We start from the raw sequence: 18,290 nt of genomic DNA, 5'->3' as shown, positions 1-18,290 counted from the left end.
TAACCTTTGTTTTATTAACAACAACAAAAGAACATGGAGAAGTTTAGGAGTCAACCCCTACAGCCGGCTCTTTAACATGCTCCCATCATTGCATTACTGTGATTTACAGACCAATGAGATAGAAGGAAATTGTTCCATATAGCCACATCTGCATGAATGCAAAATCCAACGCTGAGCTTTCTGAGCTCAGTTTCATTTTTCTGAGACTTAATTTCCATATCTATAAAATAGAAAACCAATGAGAACCTTGCAGGGTCTTTGTGACAATTGGAGTGTTTAGAGTATACGGAGTGAATGAGTCAACAAACAACCCCCAAACCCATTGCATTAGCACAGCTGCAAGCTACTCTTCCTTGGAACTGTGAAATAGCTAGGGGAAGTGTTCTATCCACTGTAAGGCCTCAGCCCATCCCACAGCCCTACTGAGCTGTGGGGTCAGCGGATCTGGGCAGTCACATGGTTAGCAGTTGATGTCTGCCTTGATTTTTTTCCATGTGACCTTCTCTTACTAGAAGACTGGCCAGGCATTCTTCCTCAGTGGTCTCAGGGAAGAGTTTCCAGAGGTCAAGAGCAAAACCAGCAAGAGCCCCTCAAGTTTGGCTTCTGCAATTTGCACAACTTCCCTGCCATAGATTTCATTGTCAATTGTTACCAAGCAAGTCACAGGACATTGCAGAGTGTAGGGGTGGGAAAGCGAACACACTGCCTGATAGATGAGCAATAGTCACACTACCAAGAGATGTATATATTGCCGAAGAAGAAATCCATGCCAACAATTTGAAATTGGTATCCACAAGCAAACTAGAAACCATCTCTGTACAGTACTTCTCCACAGTGCTACCATTTAGGGGAAAAATGGCCGTTTAGAAGAAGGCAAAAGGGCTGATTTTGAACCTCAGCTTGAAGATGTTATTATGCATGTGGTTTTCAGATGGTTAGTTAACCTTTCAGAACTTATGTGATCTAGAAATTGTTACCATGCTTCCCTATGATAGCAAGCCACTATTGTCAGGCCCTGTACTCATCCTGTGACTGTCTTAAAAAATGAAAGTGGAAGAGATGGCAGCTAGGAACTGACAGAATTTCTGAATTGTAAATCCAGCCCTGGACCATCAGCTTATTCCTGCAAGCTTGCCATAGGAAGCTAAACCTTGGGAGAAACTCAAGTACCCCTGTTAATCGTGATCCACACACAATCACCCCAGTCACACTGCAGGCCTAATCTGAGGGAGCAGATGGAATAAAAGTCTTTTTTTATTTCTTCATATTTCTCAGCCTTAACCTAAATCATTATTCTCATCCTTTTGGTGGTGAGAGGGTAAATGTTGAGAAAAAGGAAGAAAAATACAAAAAAGTAGAAAAAGTACATGACCAAGAGTAGAAAACCAGGAGAGTGTTCCTCCATTCCGGGGTACCCAGGCCATGCAGACCTGATCAATACAAAGACATTCCTATCCCTGGAAATAAACCAAAATAGAAACAAAATTCTGAAGAACCCAAAGTGTCTCACACTGGAATGACCATACAGAGTGTCCCCCACAAAAAGCCGTGTTCCAACACAAAATCCATGGACCTTCCAGCCACTTATCAATAAAGTCCTCATGTTTTTTCTTTTTTATTTAAGAGAAGGAAGAATCAAGAGAAGAAAGCTGGAGAGGAAAGCAGGGAGGAAAGGAAGGAAGGAAAGATGGATGGATGGATCTCCCGTGTGACCTGCAGAAACAGCCATTGAGCTATGGATAGGAAGGTAAGGTCTCAGGATAAAATTTTCATCTGATAGAAAGGTCCCTTCAGAACCAGCTCAGACCTTCCTTCGTCTCTTTCCTTCTGCTCTTCAGCCTGGGGCATTGGTGGTCCAGCCCTTATACCAAGAGATTCCTATTTTTTCTCAGAAAATATTCCTGTAAACAGACTTTGTTTTCAAATCTTTATTATTATTATTGTTTTTTTTGTGTGTGTGTGTGTGTGTGTGTGTGTGTGTGAGAGAGAGAGAGAGAGAGAGAGAGAGAGAGAGAGAGAGAGAGAGTAGATGAGCATGTATACACAGGGAAATCAGAGGACAACTTTTGGTAACTGATTTATCCTTCTATTATATAGGTCCCAGGGATCATCCTCAGGTTGTCAAGATTGGTGGTACATGCCTTTACCCATGAAGCCATATGGCCAGCCCTGGAAAAACTTTCCTGTCCACTTCAGCAGTTCCCAAGACAGAGAGCCTGTCTCCAGCCATGCTTTGTACTGTTTTCAGCTTTGCTAGGGTGATCCGGTGTTTTCCATTTTCACCTGGCTGTGGTCTGCTGAGGAGAAAAAAGGAGAATCTCAAGTGCAAAGCCACAGTCAAAAGAGGACAGTTTCCTGGCAAGAACACATCCAAGACCTGAAGAAGCATAGACGACTTCCTGTCGGCTGGCCTTCCAGACAGTCTGCCCAGGCTGCTGACAGAGGCTTGGCTTTGGAGGGGAACTTAATTCCTGAACTCAAGGGTCCCAGTTGCTGTTGTGAAGATCAAAGAACAAAGAAGACAACATTGTTTTCTAGAATGATGGTGGCAACGAGGAGAAGTCCTGGAATGTGGCAGTTGCGGCTCATCATCTCTCTCACTGTTACAAAGGAAGTCACGGCGACAGATAGTGTCACTAGGTGACTGGACTCACTCACATCAGCACATGTTTTCATGTGGGCCTCTGCAAGTTATATGGCTGGTTAGAAACTGGGAGCAGAGCACTAAAGGGTCTGGCTGGCCATTCTTAACCCAAACTGCTCCTGACCTTGGGAATAATAGTGGTGGTGGTGGTGCTGTTTGTAGTCTAAAAAGGCATATATCTGTTCTGCACACAGGCCTGCAGAGGCAGACAGCCTGGTGGTTTCCGAGGGTGCTATGGGAGTAGGCCACTCTTCAGCCTCAAGCCACCTCTTCGTGCAGTGATGTCTAGGCTAGAGTGGAAACTTGGAAGACAAACTAAAGACCACCTCAAATGAATGATTTTTTTTCTGCCATTGTGAATGGGAGAAAATCAAGGGTAGTATTTCCAAATTATTCATTGCAATAGAATACCTGAGCTTTTATCTAAGAGCCCAACCTGCAAATGAGATAAATGGACACCAGGTGGCAGTAGCAACTGGCTCCAACAAACGAGGCTCTTTCTACACAGAAACTGAGGCCAGACACAGGGATTTTGCAGTTAGCTCCGTGAAATTCTTGCATTTCCCACTGTTCTGTAAGGGCATGGCTGGTCACATCATCAGCTTCAAGGTGTTCAAAGTTCTTCCCTGATAGAAGCAAAGTGGGATGGCAGGTTTTGAACATCTACTCCACGTCGACTCCAACTGTTCCAGGGACAGTGATCCATGGGGAACAAAGACAGCCTCTGCTCCCCAGGAGCTCAGCATGCCTTTGTTTATCACTGTACTGATGTACAGATAAACTCAGTGACACTGTCAACCCTAAGGTTTCACCCTGTGAACACGAGTTCAAAGGGAGCTGTGGATGAGGGAGGCTAAGTCAGGAAGAGGGGCAGGTGAGCTCAAAGCCACACTGACATTTAAGCCATGTTTTGAAGCTGTGTGACTCACGTGTGCCTGCCAGGGAGGAAAGTGAGGTTATTCCAGGCAGTGCAACCGCCTGGCCAACCAGAATCTCTGTGGCCTCTCACAGAAGTTGGCTGAGGTCACAGCAGTGTTGAGTGTGTGTGTGTGGAGGGGGGAAATTAAATTAGAAGAAGCGTGGGGGCAGCCCGTGGAGGGAGCCAGGACTGTAGTATAGGAATAATGGGCCAATAGTGTAAGTAAGCACCCTGATAGTGTACCCAAACATCCCTTAAGGAATGGGGAGGGTGGTAATCTAAGGGAGAAATACAGAGCACTGTACTTCTGCTGCACCTACGTGAACCTAGGACAAAATTAGATTGATGCCACTTCCCTGTCCTCCCCAGCCTCCCACTCTCAAGGGACACCCACAACACCACCTGTCACAGCTCTCTTCCCATTTCAGTGTCATGGTTAGCCCAATTGTATCTGTGACTCTTAAAAAGAATATGAGGGCACTTTGGAAATGACCTGCTGGTTTTGCCTGTCTGGACTTTTAGGATCCATGTCAGCACCAGTCTATACCAGGCACTCAGAGGAATAACTAACAAGGGACTGACAGGATCTCTCTGACAAAAGCCAAGTTTGTGGAGGAAGAAGTCAAAGTGAGAGATCCCAAGCAAGGCCCTAGGATGATCCTGCACATGGGTTGAAGAACCCACAGCAGCCTTGGCCACACCCTTCTGGAGTTTGAGCTCAGGAGAGATCCCAGACAGAAACCCAAATAGCTTGGTACATAATGGAAGCTGATGCTCAACAAAGGCCATGTAGCAAGCCAGCTGCATGAAGAGAAGGGAGACACAAGGGCAGGCAGAACTAGACATCTGGAAAAGAACCCCAACTAGCAGTAAGATATTCTAGTAGCTCAGAGAGAGGCAGAAAAAAAAAAAAGAACTATGCAGGTGTCGTACCACACTTCCTGATGGCCTTCCTTTCACTGTGGTTGGAAATAATGACCAGGCCTGCCCAGGCATTCTTTGATTCCAAACAGAGGGGAGTGACTAGGTCCAGAATGGTAGCAAGGAGAAAATATGGGTGGAGATATTTTCTTTCCCATTGATACCGATAGAAAAGTAGAGATGAGTGGGTTGGAGCCATGGGGTGCGGTCAGAGGACAGTTCTCTGAGGAAGTGATACTTGTGTAAGGTCTGAACATGAAGAGCCGCTATGCCAGGCAGAGGGAAAGAGCCAGTGGGAAAGCAAAGAGGAAGGTCTAGGAGTGAACAGATATAGAGATGCTAGATAAAGAAACCAGGAGGGTCTGGACCAGGTGGGGTCTCCAGGCCCTGCCCTGAAAGACTTTGGATCTCATGCTTAGGATAAGTATAGGCCAGAAAGGGACCTAACTGACAGCCTATTAATATGGAGAGAATTTTTTAAATTCTTTTATTTTTATAATTGTAATTAGACTAATTTTAAATTAGAAACAAGCTTCTTTTACATGTCAATCCCAGTTCCCTGCCCCCCTCCTCCCCAATATGGAGAGACTTTAAGGCCAAAATTACATAGTAAAGGGCCCGTGGGATTAAAAATGATAAGGCAAAAGGACAGGGTGGAAGATCTGTGGTCCAGAAAGATGACCCGTGTTTGCTCTAGGCAGTGGGATACAGTGATGGATGAGTCTTGGAGTGGGGTTAAAATGGCAATAAAGCAACAAGAGTTAACTGGGGAATCAGATATGTCAGGGTTGGGGAAAGAAGAGAATTGAAAAGGGGAACTGAGAAAAATGCCACTAAATTACTTCGGAGATTGGAATCATGACATCTCAAGACCTTTGTAACTTTAGTAAGGAGTTTCTCACAAAAGCCAAGTTTTAGCTGAGGGATAAATAGAAAACACAGTCCTACACTCAGGTCCCAAAATGATACCGTCAGCTGGTGTGTTCTAACTTCCTCATGGTTCTCACTCTAGACTCTGGGTGAGAGTCACTTGACATAAGAAAGCCTATTCATTTCCAGGATGTCCTTGGTCTTTCCCCACCTTGTCTCCAAGTTGCTCCACTAGATAAGACTAAATCAACACTGGTTGGTGTCTACTTACTCTCTTTATTAGCGAGATAGATGTCTCCCGTGGACCATCTGGCAACATTGGATGGAATGAGGCTGGTGGTATAGCTCAGTGATAGGGTGATTGCCTAACGTGTGAAGCCCAAGTACTAAAACAGACAAACAAACAAAAACATCATATCTGTAAGATTTTATAGATTTCCAATGGCTAAGACTATAGCTCAGTGGTAGAGTACTTTCCTAGCAGACACAAGTTCCAGGTTTGATACTGAGCACTGCAAAAGGAAAGAAAAAGAAATGTATTTCTTCTCTCTTTTAAAGGAAAAAATACAGGACAAAAGATAGCAGCTAGTCTTTTATTCTGTTGTGAGTCAATCTTAGAATTATAACCATAGCCAAGGGACCCTCATGGCTATGTGTTATAACTTAGACTTGTTTCATGGTTCTCTGGCGATAATGTCCTCTAAAATCACTAGTATCTAATTTTCAGGAACTAAATATTTTCAAACATTTTAGCAGAGTCTCAGAATGGCTTTAGGACAGAAATTTAAGGTGGTTTCCTGCCACAGGGGAAAAGCAAATATACAAAGGCAGATCTTTATACTCGTCACAACAGTACCTTTTAAAACTCAGTGTGCACATATATGCTTCACATATTGCTGTATTTTAGCTGTCTCCTCTAGCTAAATTATTGTAAGGATCAGATATTTCAAAAATGAAGAAGCCTAAGTGTGTGTTGGTGAATACGTGGATCATAAATGGCAAGTTTCCAGGTAGAACCAGGGTCTTTTCCAGTCTGCATAGCCCAACAGGCTGTACACCTTCCTGGCAAACCCAGGCAGAGCCGTCACACTTACAAATGTCTTCTAAAATTTTCATTTTATCATTTAACATTTCATCAATGTTAAAAATATTGATTCCTAAGAGCTGACTGCTAATGTTCAGTCTATTTTCTCAGTGAAATGAATGTGGGATGGGGAGAGGGGACACTGTGACCTTTGGTTCACAAAGAATAAATGCCTCATTGTGACTTTCAAATACTTGTTGTGGGGGTGTTACCTTCCTATGCTGAATGCCCCATAATAGTGGCAGGTGTACACAGCTCAAGGGGAGGCTGCCACCACTCTGCGGTGCATCCTTGTCACTTCCGGTTACTCATGGCTCTCTCCCCCTGCCAGAGTATGCCGGTTAGACATTTTCCTCCTGTGGTTCCTTTGAGCAGAGTTGACATGTTTCCACACTTTCTTCTCCTGCTCACTGGCTGTGGGCTGGCCCATTTGAAGAGGGTGCAGAATACCCTCAGCCAACTCTCTTTGCAGATGGGGAAATGAGGCTAGCGCAGTGTGACCCTAACTGCTGCCTGGATTTGTCCATGTCCTCATACTTAAGAACATGAAAGCCACCTTGCCTTGTTGCAGTGTGGCTTCCCACATACTCCTCATCACACAAGCACATAAGGAGCACAGACCTCAGGCTCTTCCACTGAGGTGCGTGACCTTATTTCATTTTCACAGCAGCCCTTTGTAGGAAACACTATCAGGCTGTGATTTTCCAGATGTGCAAGATAATACTTAGCTGAAATTATTATCAGAAATCCACAGAAAACAGGATAAAACTGGACATGGGTCTCTGTGCCTCCAGAACCCATTCTCCTGAGCCTTGTCCATATGCTGATCCACTTGGAACCATGCCTGCCTGGGTCCTAGCCGTGCTTGATCATAGTTAAGTAGCACTCATGAAACCCAGAATGATGGAGAAACAGTCACTGTTTTTGGACTTCTCTTACCAGTGAGTAGTTTCATGACCTGAATATTGGGTCAAATGGGAATATGTGCAATTCGGATGGGGAACTACGCAAATCTCTCCTTATCTGTGCGGGTGTTGCCTTTGCAATACCTGAGTCCTCCAGCACAAGCCAGAGAGAACACCCAAAGGCTTGACCAAGCATCTTGTGCAACAGCCTGCTGTATCCAGAAATCTCTTGCCCAAGGTCTCTTTCAGCCTTGTTGTTCTGAACACTGGGAGATAGATGGCCAGGATGGGATAATGGGGCCCAGCCCCACAGGGAAGGAGATATATTTGGTAGTCCTAACCTTCCATGTGTTCTCATAGGCTTGGGCTCTGCATGTTTTGTTCTTCTCCAAAGTGCAATAATAAATACTTAGTTGTTCTTATGCATATGCTAGTATCAAGGAATTGGGAATTACCCAGCAAAACTCAAAAGGCAAAATCTTACTGGTAATAATATCATTGCATTTATTCATCTGCTTCATCAGCATTACAGTCTTGGGCTTGATTTGGGATGCCTGTGAGGGATTTTTTTCTTGTACTTACCCTTCCTCTTGTGATTTTGAGATTTTGTACATTCTATTTCCTTTTTCCCTTCAGGGCCATTTTCAACCTTACCTTTTGTACCCTTACAGATTTCATACATTATAATATCTTCTTGTAACTTGGGATTTTCTTGTACTAGTACCCTTTTTGTAAAGTAAGAAAAAATATTGTCCATATTGAATGATGGTGGTGAACATAAAGTGAGGTGGTAGATTTAAAAGCAATACATTATCATGTATAATATGATTATGATAAAGCATTTAATCACAAAATGCCTTTTCAAAAATTTACCTACTTGATATTATGTACCTTTAATGCCTTTGAACATTAAAATACTGAAGTATTTTAATAACAAAATATCTATTTAAGAATATAAAATTATAACTTCTACTAATATTTACAAAAGAAAAGTATAACATCTGCAATGGTATGTTTTGCTTTTCTCTCTTGTTGTAACCAAATGCCTGACTGAAAAACTTCAAGGGGAAGGATTTATTTGGTGTTCACATTTTCAAGGGGTTCAATTCACAGAGATGGGCAGCTTACATAGTGACAAAGAGGAAGCTGAGAGGGGACACTGGTGGGAGGGGGACTTTCTCTTTTTCTCTTTTATCCTGAATCACCCCCACCCCGGGTAAACCCTTCCTAGAAACACCCTCACAGATACATCTACAGGTGAACCCCATCAATCCTCTAAGTGCTCTAAATCCGGCTGGGCTGACAATGAAAATTAACCATCATGCCACTATAATACCCGAAGAAGGAAAACAAGAATGAAAGCCAGGCAGTGATGGCACATGCCTTTAATCTCAGCACTTGGGAGGCAGAGGCAAGTGGCTGTCTGAGTTTGAGACCCCACATTGATCTACAGAGTAAGTTCCAGGACAGCCAGGGCTACACAGAGAAACCCTGTCTCAAAAAACAAAACAAAACAAAAGGATAGAAAATAAAATAAAATTATTACTTGTCATGAAGTTTCTGTGTGTAGCCTTAAGTAGCATCTCTGGAAGACTAATCAGATATTTTGGTTAAAAACAAAGCAAAACGTGTGTGATCTGCTCTCTGATTCCCTCCCATTCTTCATTTATTAGCATGCACCCCAGCTCACAGTTAACAACTATGAGAGTTAGCTAAAAAAAATTCCCCCTTCTTTTCCTCCCTCTCTGTCTTTCTCATCCTCCCCGCCCATTTTATAATAAGCTCACTGAGCACCCACTGTGTGGCAAATGTGGTTCTTGATGCCAAAGATTGCCTTTAAATGAATAAGATCCAGATCTTATAGTAAAGTCTGTCGATGAGGAAGCAAGGTCTGTCCAGCCCCAATACAAACAACTTGGTGCCCATGGTAGCCACCAGGATTGAGAGAGGAAATGCCATTGGATACTCAGATGATCACAGAAGCCTTTCTGAGGGTGGATCTGTGCCCTTTCCAGCCTCTAAGTAGGCAGAACAAAGCTGATTCAGCCAAATTTCACAGAAATATGAAGTCCAGGTCCATACCTTCCACAAGGCCTCTTCCATAGAGGAAGGAAATAATACCTGTCTTCATCAAGGTACATCAAGGATAGGGGCTCCAAACCCGAAGGTCACCCAGGGCAACATGTCCAGTACTACCTGGACCTGGGCAGCAACATGCTGTGGCTATGTCAGTGAGAGGCATGGAAAGCAAGGGGAGAGATCAAGAAAAGGGAAAGCTGGGGATCTGTGCTAAGCAGCCCAGCTCCTCTTGGTTCCAGGCCAGCACTTATCTCTAAATCAAGCGTGCATGGGGCCAGGATACATATCTTTTGGGGCCTCCAGAGAGTTGGAAACCACATCCGTACCTTGGCTTCAGCATGAGAGGAACTGCCCAGAGCTGGAGAGGGCTCTACCAGCTGCCTCCACTTCCTCCCAGCAGCCTCTGCTTCATGCAGTGGGATCTAGATTTCTCGTCTTCAGCTAGGAGCAAGGCCTCTCTACTCTTTTACACTTTTCCACATGCACATGGCTCACCCGGCTTGCTCCTCATCACCTGTGATTCAAAGGCTGCTGGGACTTAGCAGATACTCTCCAAAGCTATCCAGTAGCAACTGTACCCTCCCGGTCAGACTCATCCACACTTCGAAACAGAATACAAGCAGGCCTTGGCACTGACCCAGGGAGGAAAGGTGGGAACACTCTCCTGGCACATGGGGGACAGTACTGAGTCTGTCTTTCCTTACTGTGCTTCCCCTCTACTAGAGTTCCCCACACACACTCTGTAGACACCACCACCACCAGGCACTGCTCAGAAAGCTGTGGTGTTGGGGCTCAGTCTCTAAGCCCAAAGGTCTGGATGGCCTGTTTCCTTATCTGTAAAGCAGTGGGCAGTGCCAGAGGTTTAACAAATGAAACAATGCACTGTTGGCACTTCTGGGCTTATGAGCACTGAATACATCTTGGCCCCTGGCTGGCATTAGGTGAGAAAGTGCTCATCTCTCACTTCTGTAAAAACTCACACAGTGATGAGCAAAGGGATCAAGACCATGATGAAGAAACCCACAGAAACAGCTGACCTGAGCAAGTGAGAGCACATGGACCCCAGTCTTAAAGCTGGGGAACCAAGCCCTCTGAATATGGGTGCCACTTAGGAGGCCTGGACAGTCTATGGGACCTCTGACAGTGGAACCAGTATTTATCACTAGTGCACAAATGGACTTTGGAAGCCCATTCCCTATGGAGGGATACTATTGCAGCCCAGATACACAGAGGAGGACATAGCTCCTGCCCCAAATGATGTGACAGACTTTGATGATGCCCCATGGAAGGCCTCACTATCCCTGGGAAGTGGATGGAGGGTGAGATGGGGGTTGTCAGTGAAGGGCATGGGAGGGAGAGGGAACTGGGATTGATATGCAAAATGAGATTGATTCTAAATTAAATAAATAAATTTAAAAGAAATAAAATCAACTCCCCCCCCCCCAAAAAAAAACTCACATTCAGTCTTCATCTCTCAGTCTACTGAAGCTTGGTATGTATCTGGGAAAGTAGGTCACATGGAGGTGTAGAAATGGGGGTGACCGTCATTAGGAAGCAAGCATTGACAGCTACTCGGCTACTAACACTGAATTAACAAGGAAAAACTTGTTCATAAACAGCTCTGTGTCAAGTAGCTTAGAAGATGTTGGAGCATTTTCCAGGGACCCCAAGCTCTGGGGGCCCTGTGGCTCCCCAGAAGGAAACTCTTGACACCCATCTTTCCTGAAGCTTGTGAATAGTAGAAGTTGCTATGTCCTCTGGAGTCCCTAACCTCATCTTTATACGTAAAAAGCCCAAAACGTGGGCCATGCCACTGAAAATTATCTCATAGAACTGAGCCTCCTTGATGGCTTGTAGAAACTGGTGATTCTTTTGTGTCCTTTCTGACTGTCCCCAGGAGAATAAAGTATCTGAGAGCTTGTGACCATCCTTCCCGGTTAGTACAGGACTCCCATTCACTGGGACTGAGATATGTTGGCTCCATTGACTGATGCTGCTTCAGTTTCTACAGAAAAGTCATCTCTCAACAACATTGAGATGAAGGCAAAAACCAATTTCTCCTGGGCTTCTCTGAACGCTCCTCTTTTTCTCTTTCATTCCTCCTTTCCCTCCTTCCTCTTCCCCCACCCCCACCACAAGAGCTCCTTCTCTTTGCTGGAGAGTTGGAGTCATAGAATCCCTTATCTTTCCCTCTGGTTCATCAGCTTCCCCATCTTCTCTCTGAGAGAGAGAATCTATGGTTCAGCATGGAGGCCAAATCAGCGGGAATTTAATCCCCACCAGTTCTGAGTTCCCAGGTACTCCCACAAGGTACTCCCTCAGGTACCATGAACTGAATTTCAGACCTTGGGGCAGACTCCCTGAGTCCTAAGAGCTAATTCTTTCTGTTGAACAGAATGAACACCCACCATTTCATTCCTAAAACTACAACTAAGTTTTGGTGATCAAAATTTTAATCATGAATCATGGTCAGTTAATGAAGGTGCAGGACAAGATTGATTGACCAGTCCCCTTGCCTCTCACCTCCTACTACTGATGAAGGAGCTGACCCTCCCCCTTACCATCTGCAGCACTCAGGAAAGCGGGCTCTGTTCCTCGCCTGGGCAGCACAGCAGAGCTGTGGCAGAGGTGCTGGTGAGACAGCCCTGGGTGTGGGAGGGTGAGAGAGCTGTCCCCATTCTTCATCTGTCTTGTGGCAGCATGAACAGAGGAGAGATGCCATACTCCCACCCCATCAATGCCTGGGGCAGATGGGAGAGCTGGCCCTGAGGTCATAAGAGCAGGAGAGCTGTTCCAGTCTCCCACCAGATGCAACACTCCAGAGAACAGTCCCAGCACCTCCCCTGGGCAGCACAATAAGGCCAGGCCTATTGGCAGAGGTGCAGGTGAGCCAGCTCCAAAGGCGCAGCTCCAAAGTTGTGAGCATGGGAGAGCTGTTCTCATTATTCATCTTTCACATGGTGGCATGGGTGGAGGAGAAATGCCCTGACCCCTGCACCCATCAACACCTGAGGCAGGTGGAAGAGCTGGCCCTGAGATCATAAGAATGAGAGTGCTGTTCCTGCCCCTCATCAGCTGCAGCACTGGGGACAGCAGCCCTTATACCTCTCCTGGGCAACACAGGAGAGCTGGCCCTGAAGGTGCTAGTATAGGAGAACTGACCCTCAGGACTTGAAAATGGGAGAAATAGCCCTGCCCCTTGCTCATCGCTGCAAGGGATGAGCTATCCAGAGCAATGCTGGAGAGATCACCCTGATGGTGAAGACAGGGGAGAAGTGGCAGGCTGACCAACCCTGAAACTACCTAGGCCCAGAACCAGGGTTATGCATTGGCCTACCCCAACATCCACCCCATCTGTGATCTGATAGAGTCCTGAGGGGAGGTGGGGGAGGTCCTGTGGACCCAGGGCTGCAGGACCTCCACAACACAGGGCAACAACAGGATGTCCAGGAAGAGTCTCAGTGAGGTCCCAGCATCCATGGTGTAGCAGAGACCAGAGGCCTCGAACCGGACCAATGATTCTCTGTGATGGATGCCTGCATATAAAAATGTGTGGATAAATGGGTTTACTTCGTGACTCACTGTGTCACACTGCATCTTCCATGATGAGATTCTCCCTTTCTTCCTTCTCTCTCTCTTTCTTCTCTTAAATTTTATTTTGTTTTATTTGAGGGGGGGATGGTTAAGATGGAAAGACATGATGTGGAGATATGTTGTAAAAGACACAAAGAATAAATAAAAAAGTTTAAAAGATTGGTCAATATCTTTTTTAGAATTATTTTTTATTTAAATTAGATACAAGCTTCTTTTACATGTAATCTCAGTTCCCTCTCCCTCCCCTCCTCCCCTGCCCCACACCGAACCCCCTATCCCAACCCCTTTCTGCTCCCCAAGGAGGGCGAGACCTTCCTTGGGGGATCTTCAAAGTCTGTCATAGATTCATCAATATCTTACACAATCAGAACACAGCATAACATTAATTAACAGACATCAAAACAGAAGAGAATGGGGCTGAAGAGACTGCTCAGCAATTAAGAGCACTTGATGCTATTACAGAGGACCTGGGTTCAGTTCCCAGCTGTCACATGGTGCCTTATCTGTAACTACAGTTCCAAGGTGTCTTAGTTAGGGTCACTATTGCTGTGATAAAACACTATGACCTTAAACAACTCAAGGAGGGAAAGAGTTTATTTCAGCTTACAATTCTCAGGCCATACTCAATTGATAAACGGAGTCAAGACAAGAACTCAAGCAGGGCAGGAACCTGAGTAAAGGCCATGGAAGGTTGCTACTTACTGGCTTGACCCTCATTGCTCAGTCTGCTTTCTTAGAGAATGCAGGACCACCAACCCAAGGTGGCACCATCCACAGTGGGCTAGGTCCTCCCACCTCAATCAATAATTAAGGAAAATGAAGTACAAACTTGCCTACAGGCAAATCTAATGGAGATGTTTTCCCAGTTCAGAGTCCCTTTTACCAAATAACTAGCTTGAGTCAAGCTGGCATAATACTAGCTAGCACATAGGGGATCTGACAACTTCTTCAGGCTTCAAAGGGTACCATGTCACCCTAAACCCGCCCGATCTCATCTCATCTGGAAAGGGTACCATGTGTAGTGCATATACATACATGCATGCAAACACTGAACCTCATAAAATAAGTATTTTTTTAAAATTAGGCAGAGAATCAAATACTGTTTCCTCCTGGTGTAGAAGCTGGGACTATGTGACTAAGGCACCCAGAGCTCCTCAGGGAATATATGTCCATAATGCAGGCAGTTTGCTCTATGCTACAACCTGGTGCACTCTTCATGGAGAAAGATCAAATGTTTTAAAAGAGCTAGAGCCAAGACACACAGGTCCTTTGGGGCTTTAAGGCTTCAGTTAAGGATTTGGACTTTAGCCTGCTATTTCTCAGGATCTTTGGCAAGGTTAAAGTAAGAGAAGAACAAGTTCATTAGCTCTTGAGAATGTTCTTTGGCCCAGTGGAGGGGAATAGACAGGAAAAGAGGGAGTTAGAACACCAGATACGTTTGCCATTCGCCTCCTGCAGCAAAATGCCCAAGGTGGAGTGTAGGAAATGTTTGCCTGACTGGTAGTTTTAGAGGTTCTGGCCACTATGACTGGACTCATTGTCTAGGAACTATGACAGGATACTATGGTGGGAGTGTGTGAAAGAGAAAATTGTTCCATTCATGGCCAGCAAGCCATGGAGAGACTATGGAGGCCCCACAATCCCCTTGAGAGTAAATTCCTAATGACTTAATGACACCTCACTAGGTTCCTTCTCCCAGAGCTTTTAGCATCATTGCTCAAAAGCAATGGCCTAGGGAACAAATCTTTAATATGCAACACTTTGGGCAACACCCAATGTCCAAACTATGGAAACCAGTTGCAGGTAACACAGAAATACTAATGGGAGAGGTGTCCCAGCGCCTGAGGCAGGAGGACAGCTGAAGATGCTGTTCCTAATATGCAACAAAGATCCCCCCCCCTCCGCGTGCCTGCCGGGGTTCCCACTTCACTGCTTCCCTTATTCCCCTTGGCTTTGCACAGATGTGAGCGCGTCAAATCCCATGTTTCAGAGACAATCTGAGATTATTTTTGAGACAATGACAAAACACAACTTGTCAAAAAGAAGTCACCTCCCTCCTGTTCAAAACCCATGCATCCCATACTGCTCTCCTCCAGGTTCTCAGTGGACACATGTGTCTCTGTGACTATTAGTGTTGGGGCATGTGGTGGGGGATATGGGAATAGCCCACAACGTCTCCTGGAAAGCTAGGCCTGACTCCAGAGTGAAGAAGATGCATGCAAACCCTGGCATATGAAGCCCTAGCAAGTTCCCCCCGCTCCGTCCTCAAGGCCTTCTGCTTGATGGCAAGTAGAGAGGACAGAAAGGCAACCTGAAGAATGGATGTGGTAAGGCTGCTCTGACTCTGTGAAAGGACACAAGCCCTCAGAAAATGCCAAGAGCTTCAGCAACAACCTCCCTAAGCCCATTCTCTACAAGATGCCCCACCCCCACAAGAACAGGAGAGAAATAGTGATCAGCAATTCCCACAGCTTTAGAGTTAAAGTCAAGAGAGTCCTGGGTGGACTAAATTTGTGAAATAATTTTCCATGAGCAAACAATGCTAGTCTGTAGAGGAAAAAGAGTCAGAGATGAAGAGTGTGTGTGTGTGTGTGTGTGTGTGTGTGTGTGTGTGTGTGTGTGTGTGTGTAAGTGTGTAAGTGTGTAAATGCAAGACAAGCTTATGGTGGCTATCAGAGAATCTTGCATCTTCCAGCAGCCAAATACTTGCCCTCCCCAGCTCAGAGCAGTGTAGTTCCAGCACCCACAGTTCCTCATCTAGTCTCATCCAGTGACATCCTCAATAACAATGGACAAACTTCTTCTAACTTGGGCTGAAGCTCATCTTCCCCTCCTATGGCATGAAGGGTTAAGTCTGACCATATCTCAGCTCACCTATAGATCTTTGTGGCTCTCTGTTTCAGGGCTTTAACTGCATGGTTTTTGCTGCTGACATAGGTCTTGATGCCATCCCTTTCTTCTGACACTTTAGAACCCTTTATTTGCATGGATTACAACTGTTTCCAGGACAGGTGTCTGGCCCTGGGGGGCTGTGGATTGCAAGATATGAAATGCTGCAGATCCCAGGGATCACTCTATGAATTGTGAAAGACATTCCCAGAACTGGGCATCTCTGGTGGACTCACTCCTCTGACCTAACACTGAGATCATATCGTGAGAGCAGTGAGAACAGAGGAAGGCCAGTAGGGGCAGGTGGGCTGGATCTTTGTGGCAGGTATTCCCACTGTCCTGGGAATCAAGTCATAGTCCCAGTTCAGATTCTGGTTTGTATAGTTGTACCTTTTCCTCCCTGAGCCATGATTCCTGAAGCAGTTCTAAGGGCATAACCTCTGCAACACTTCCTACCATTGGGAATCTCTGGTCACTGAGAATCAAGCTCCAGTGTGTCTAACACCAGCATGCTGAAGCAACTTTATATTAAACTCACCCATCTGATGTGTTAGATAGGTCTTTTGCTATGGCAGCATTCTCCCATCTTTTTACAGTGACGTCCTCATGCACACAGTGTGGAGTACACTTGCTGAAGATGGAGATGACTCCACACCATGTCAGAATAGCAGCATTTCACAAGGGCAGGTGAATTCTTAAGTCAGCTTTCATCTTTCAAGTTTCTTTCTAATCTCAAAGGACATATGGGGATACTCAAGGACCACTTTATTGGTATTAGCCTCTGATAACAGTAACCACAGTGGGCAAATGTCTTTCTCATTTCAACGATTGATATTAGAGACACACTTTAAATGCCCAAGAGAACTGTCTTTGAAAAAGAATCAGGAGGTTTTGATACACACTCCCTTATTGAGGTTGCACTGTGCATTTGGCATCTATTTCACTATCTCCCATTTCCTACATATAATGTAATGGTCATCCTTTTCCTGTTGCCCAAGGGCAGCAATTTCCACCGTAGAGAACATATTTCTTACATATCCTTTAGTAATCATGGACAACTGAATGATTTCCCCTTGTTATCAGCAAAAGAGTGCCCTAAGCCTATTTTGGGTAGAAATGCCAGACTCTCCTCTGCTTTGCAGGCAGGAAGCCTGTGGTCAAAGCCACGCTCAGCCACCTGGGATTGCACATCTCACATGACAACAGAAACAGAAGTTGTTTTTAAATGCCAGGGAGGAGCCACTTCTCAGTCTACAGTTAGGCTGTGAAAATGCAAGCCAGTAATGAATTTCTGAGGAGGGAGGGCAGGTAGGTGTACATAGGGAAGAAATGTTTTCACAAAAGAAACAAACCAGGGCTGGAGAAGTTAAGAGCACATACTGGCCTTTCAAATAACCTGGGTTCAGTTACCAGCACCCACATGGCAGCTCACAATCACCTATAACTCCAGTTTCAGGGGCTCAAACACCCTCTTCTGGCCTCTGTGGGCCTAAGCATACACATGGTGCTCAGAGATGTATGTAGGCAAAACAGCCATACATATAAAATAAAATTTTAAAGGAATCTTTCAAAGAAGGAAACAAACCAAATCTATTTGTAAGAGACTTGTTCACCATCTCTTTACAGCAGCCCTTACTGAGATAGAACAAATCTGTGGTGACACAGACTGTAATCACAGCTACTCTGGGGCTTAATACAAGAGGATTGCAAATTCAAGGCCTGGGCAATTCTTGAGACCTTATCTCAAAAGAGAGAGTAAAGTGAGGGCTTGAGATACCTGTCAGTGGTAGAGTGTTTGTTGGACATGTACAAAGCCATAGATTCCATCCCCAATTCTACCAAAAAAATTTACTCCCTGGCTCCAATGTAAGGGTCCAAGCCAGGTGTGCCTAGAACTTCCAGTCTTAGGAAGAGTGCCAATTGTTGGAAGCTGTGGTCCAGCAGAGGACAAGGAGTTCTAGGCAAAGCATGAGAGCACAGCACTTGAACAGACTGAACACTTGAACAGAAGACCCGGGGAAAGCTCTATCAGTTTTCACTGGTAGGAAAAGGAATTCTTTAGATGGAAGCAGAAGATTTTATGACTCAGATGGGACTCTTGGGAAGCATTTGCTGAGAAATCAGGTGCCAGACATTGTCCAAGGCATGGAAGGTGTATGGGTTCCACCCTCCTACAAGCCCGGAAAATAAGCATTATCCCACGTTACAGACACAAACTGAGGTTCAGAGACAGTAAAGTGCCTTCCCAGTTGATCAGAAAAGAAACTTAGATTCTAGCTTAGGAATGACAGGCACCCAGCATTGCTTACCTGGCAAGACTTGCTAGAAATACTTGAGTTCCATCTTATCAACTGAGCACACATTCTGCCTTCCTGCAGATGGATC

Source organism: Cricetulus griseus (genome assembly GCF_003668045.3).
Source record: "Cricetulus griseus strain 17A/GY chromosome 1 unlocalized genomic scaffold, alternate assembly CriGri-PICRH-1.0 chr1_1, whole genome shotgun sequence".
Classification (NCBI taxonomy): Eukaryota; Metazoa; Chordata; class Mammalia; order Rodentia; family Cricetidae; genus Cricetulus; species Cricetulus griseus.
The sequence above is the reverse complement of the archived record's forward strand: the minus strand, read 5'-3'. Positions refer to the sequence as shown.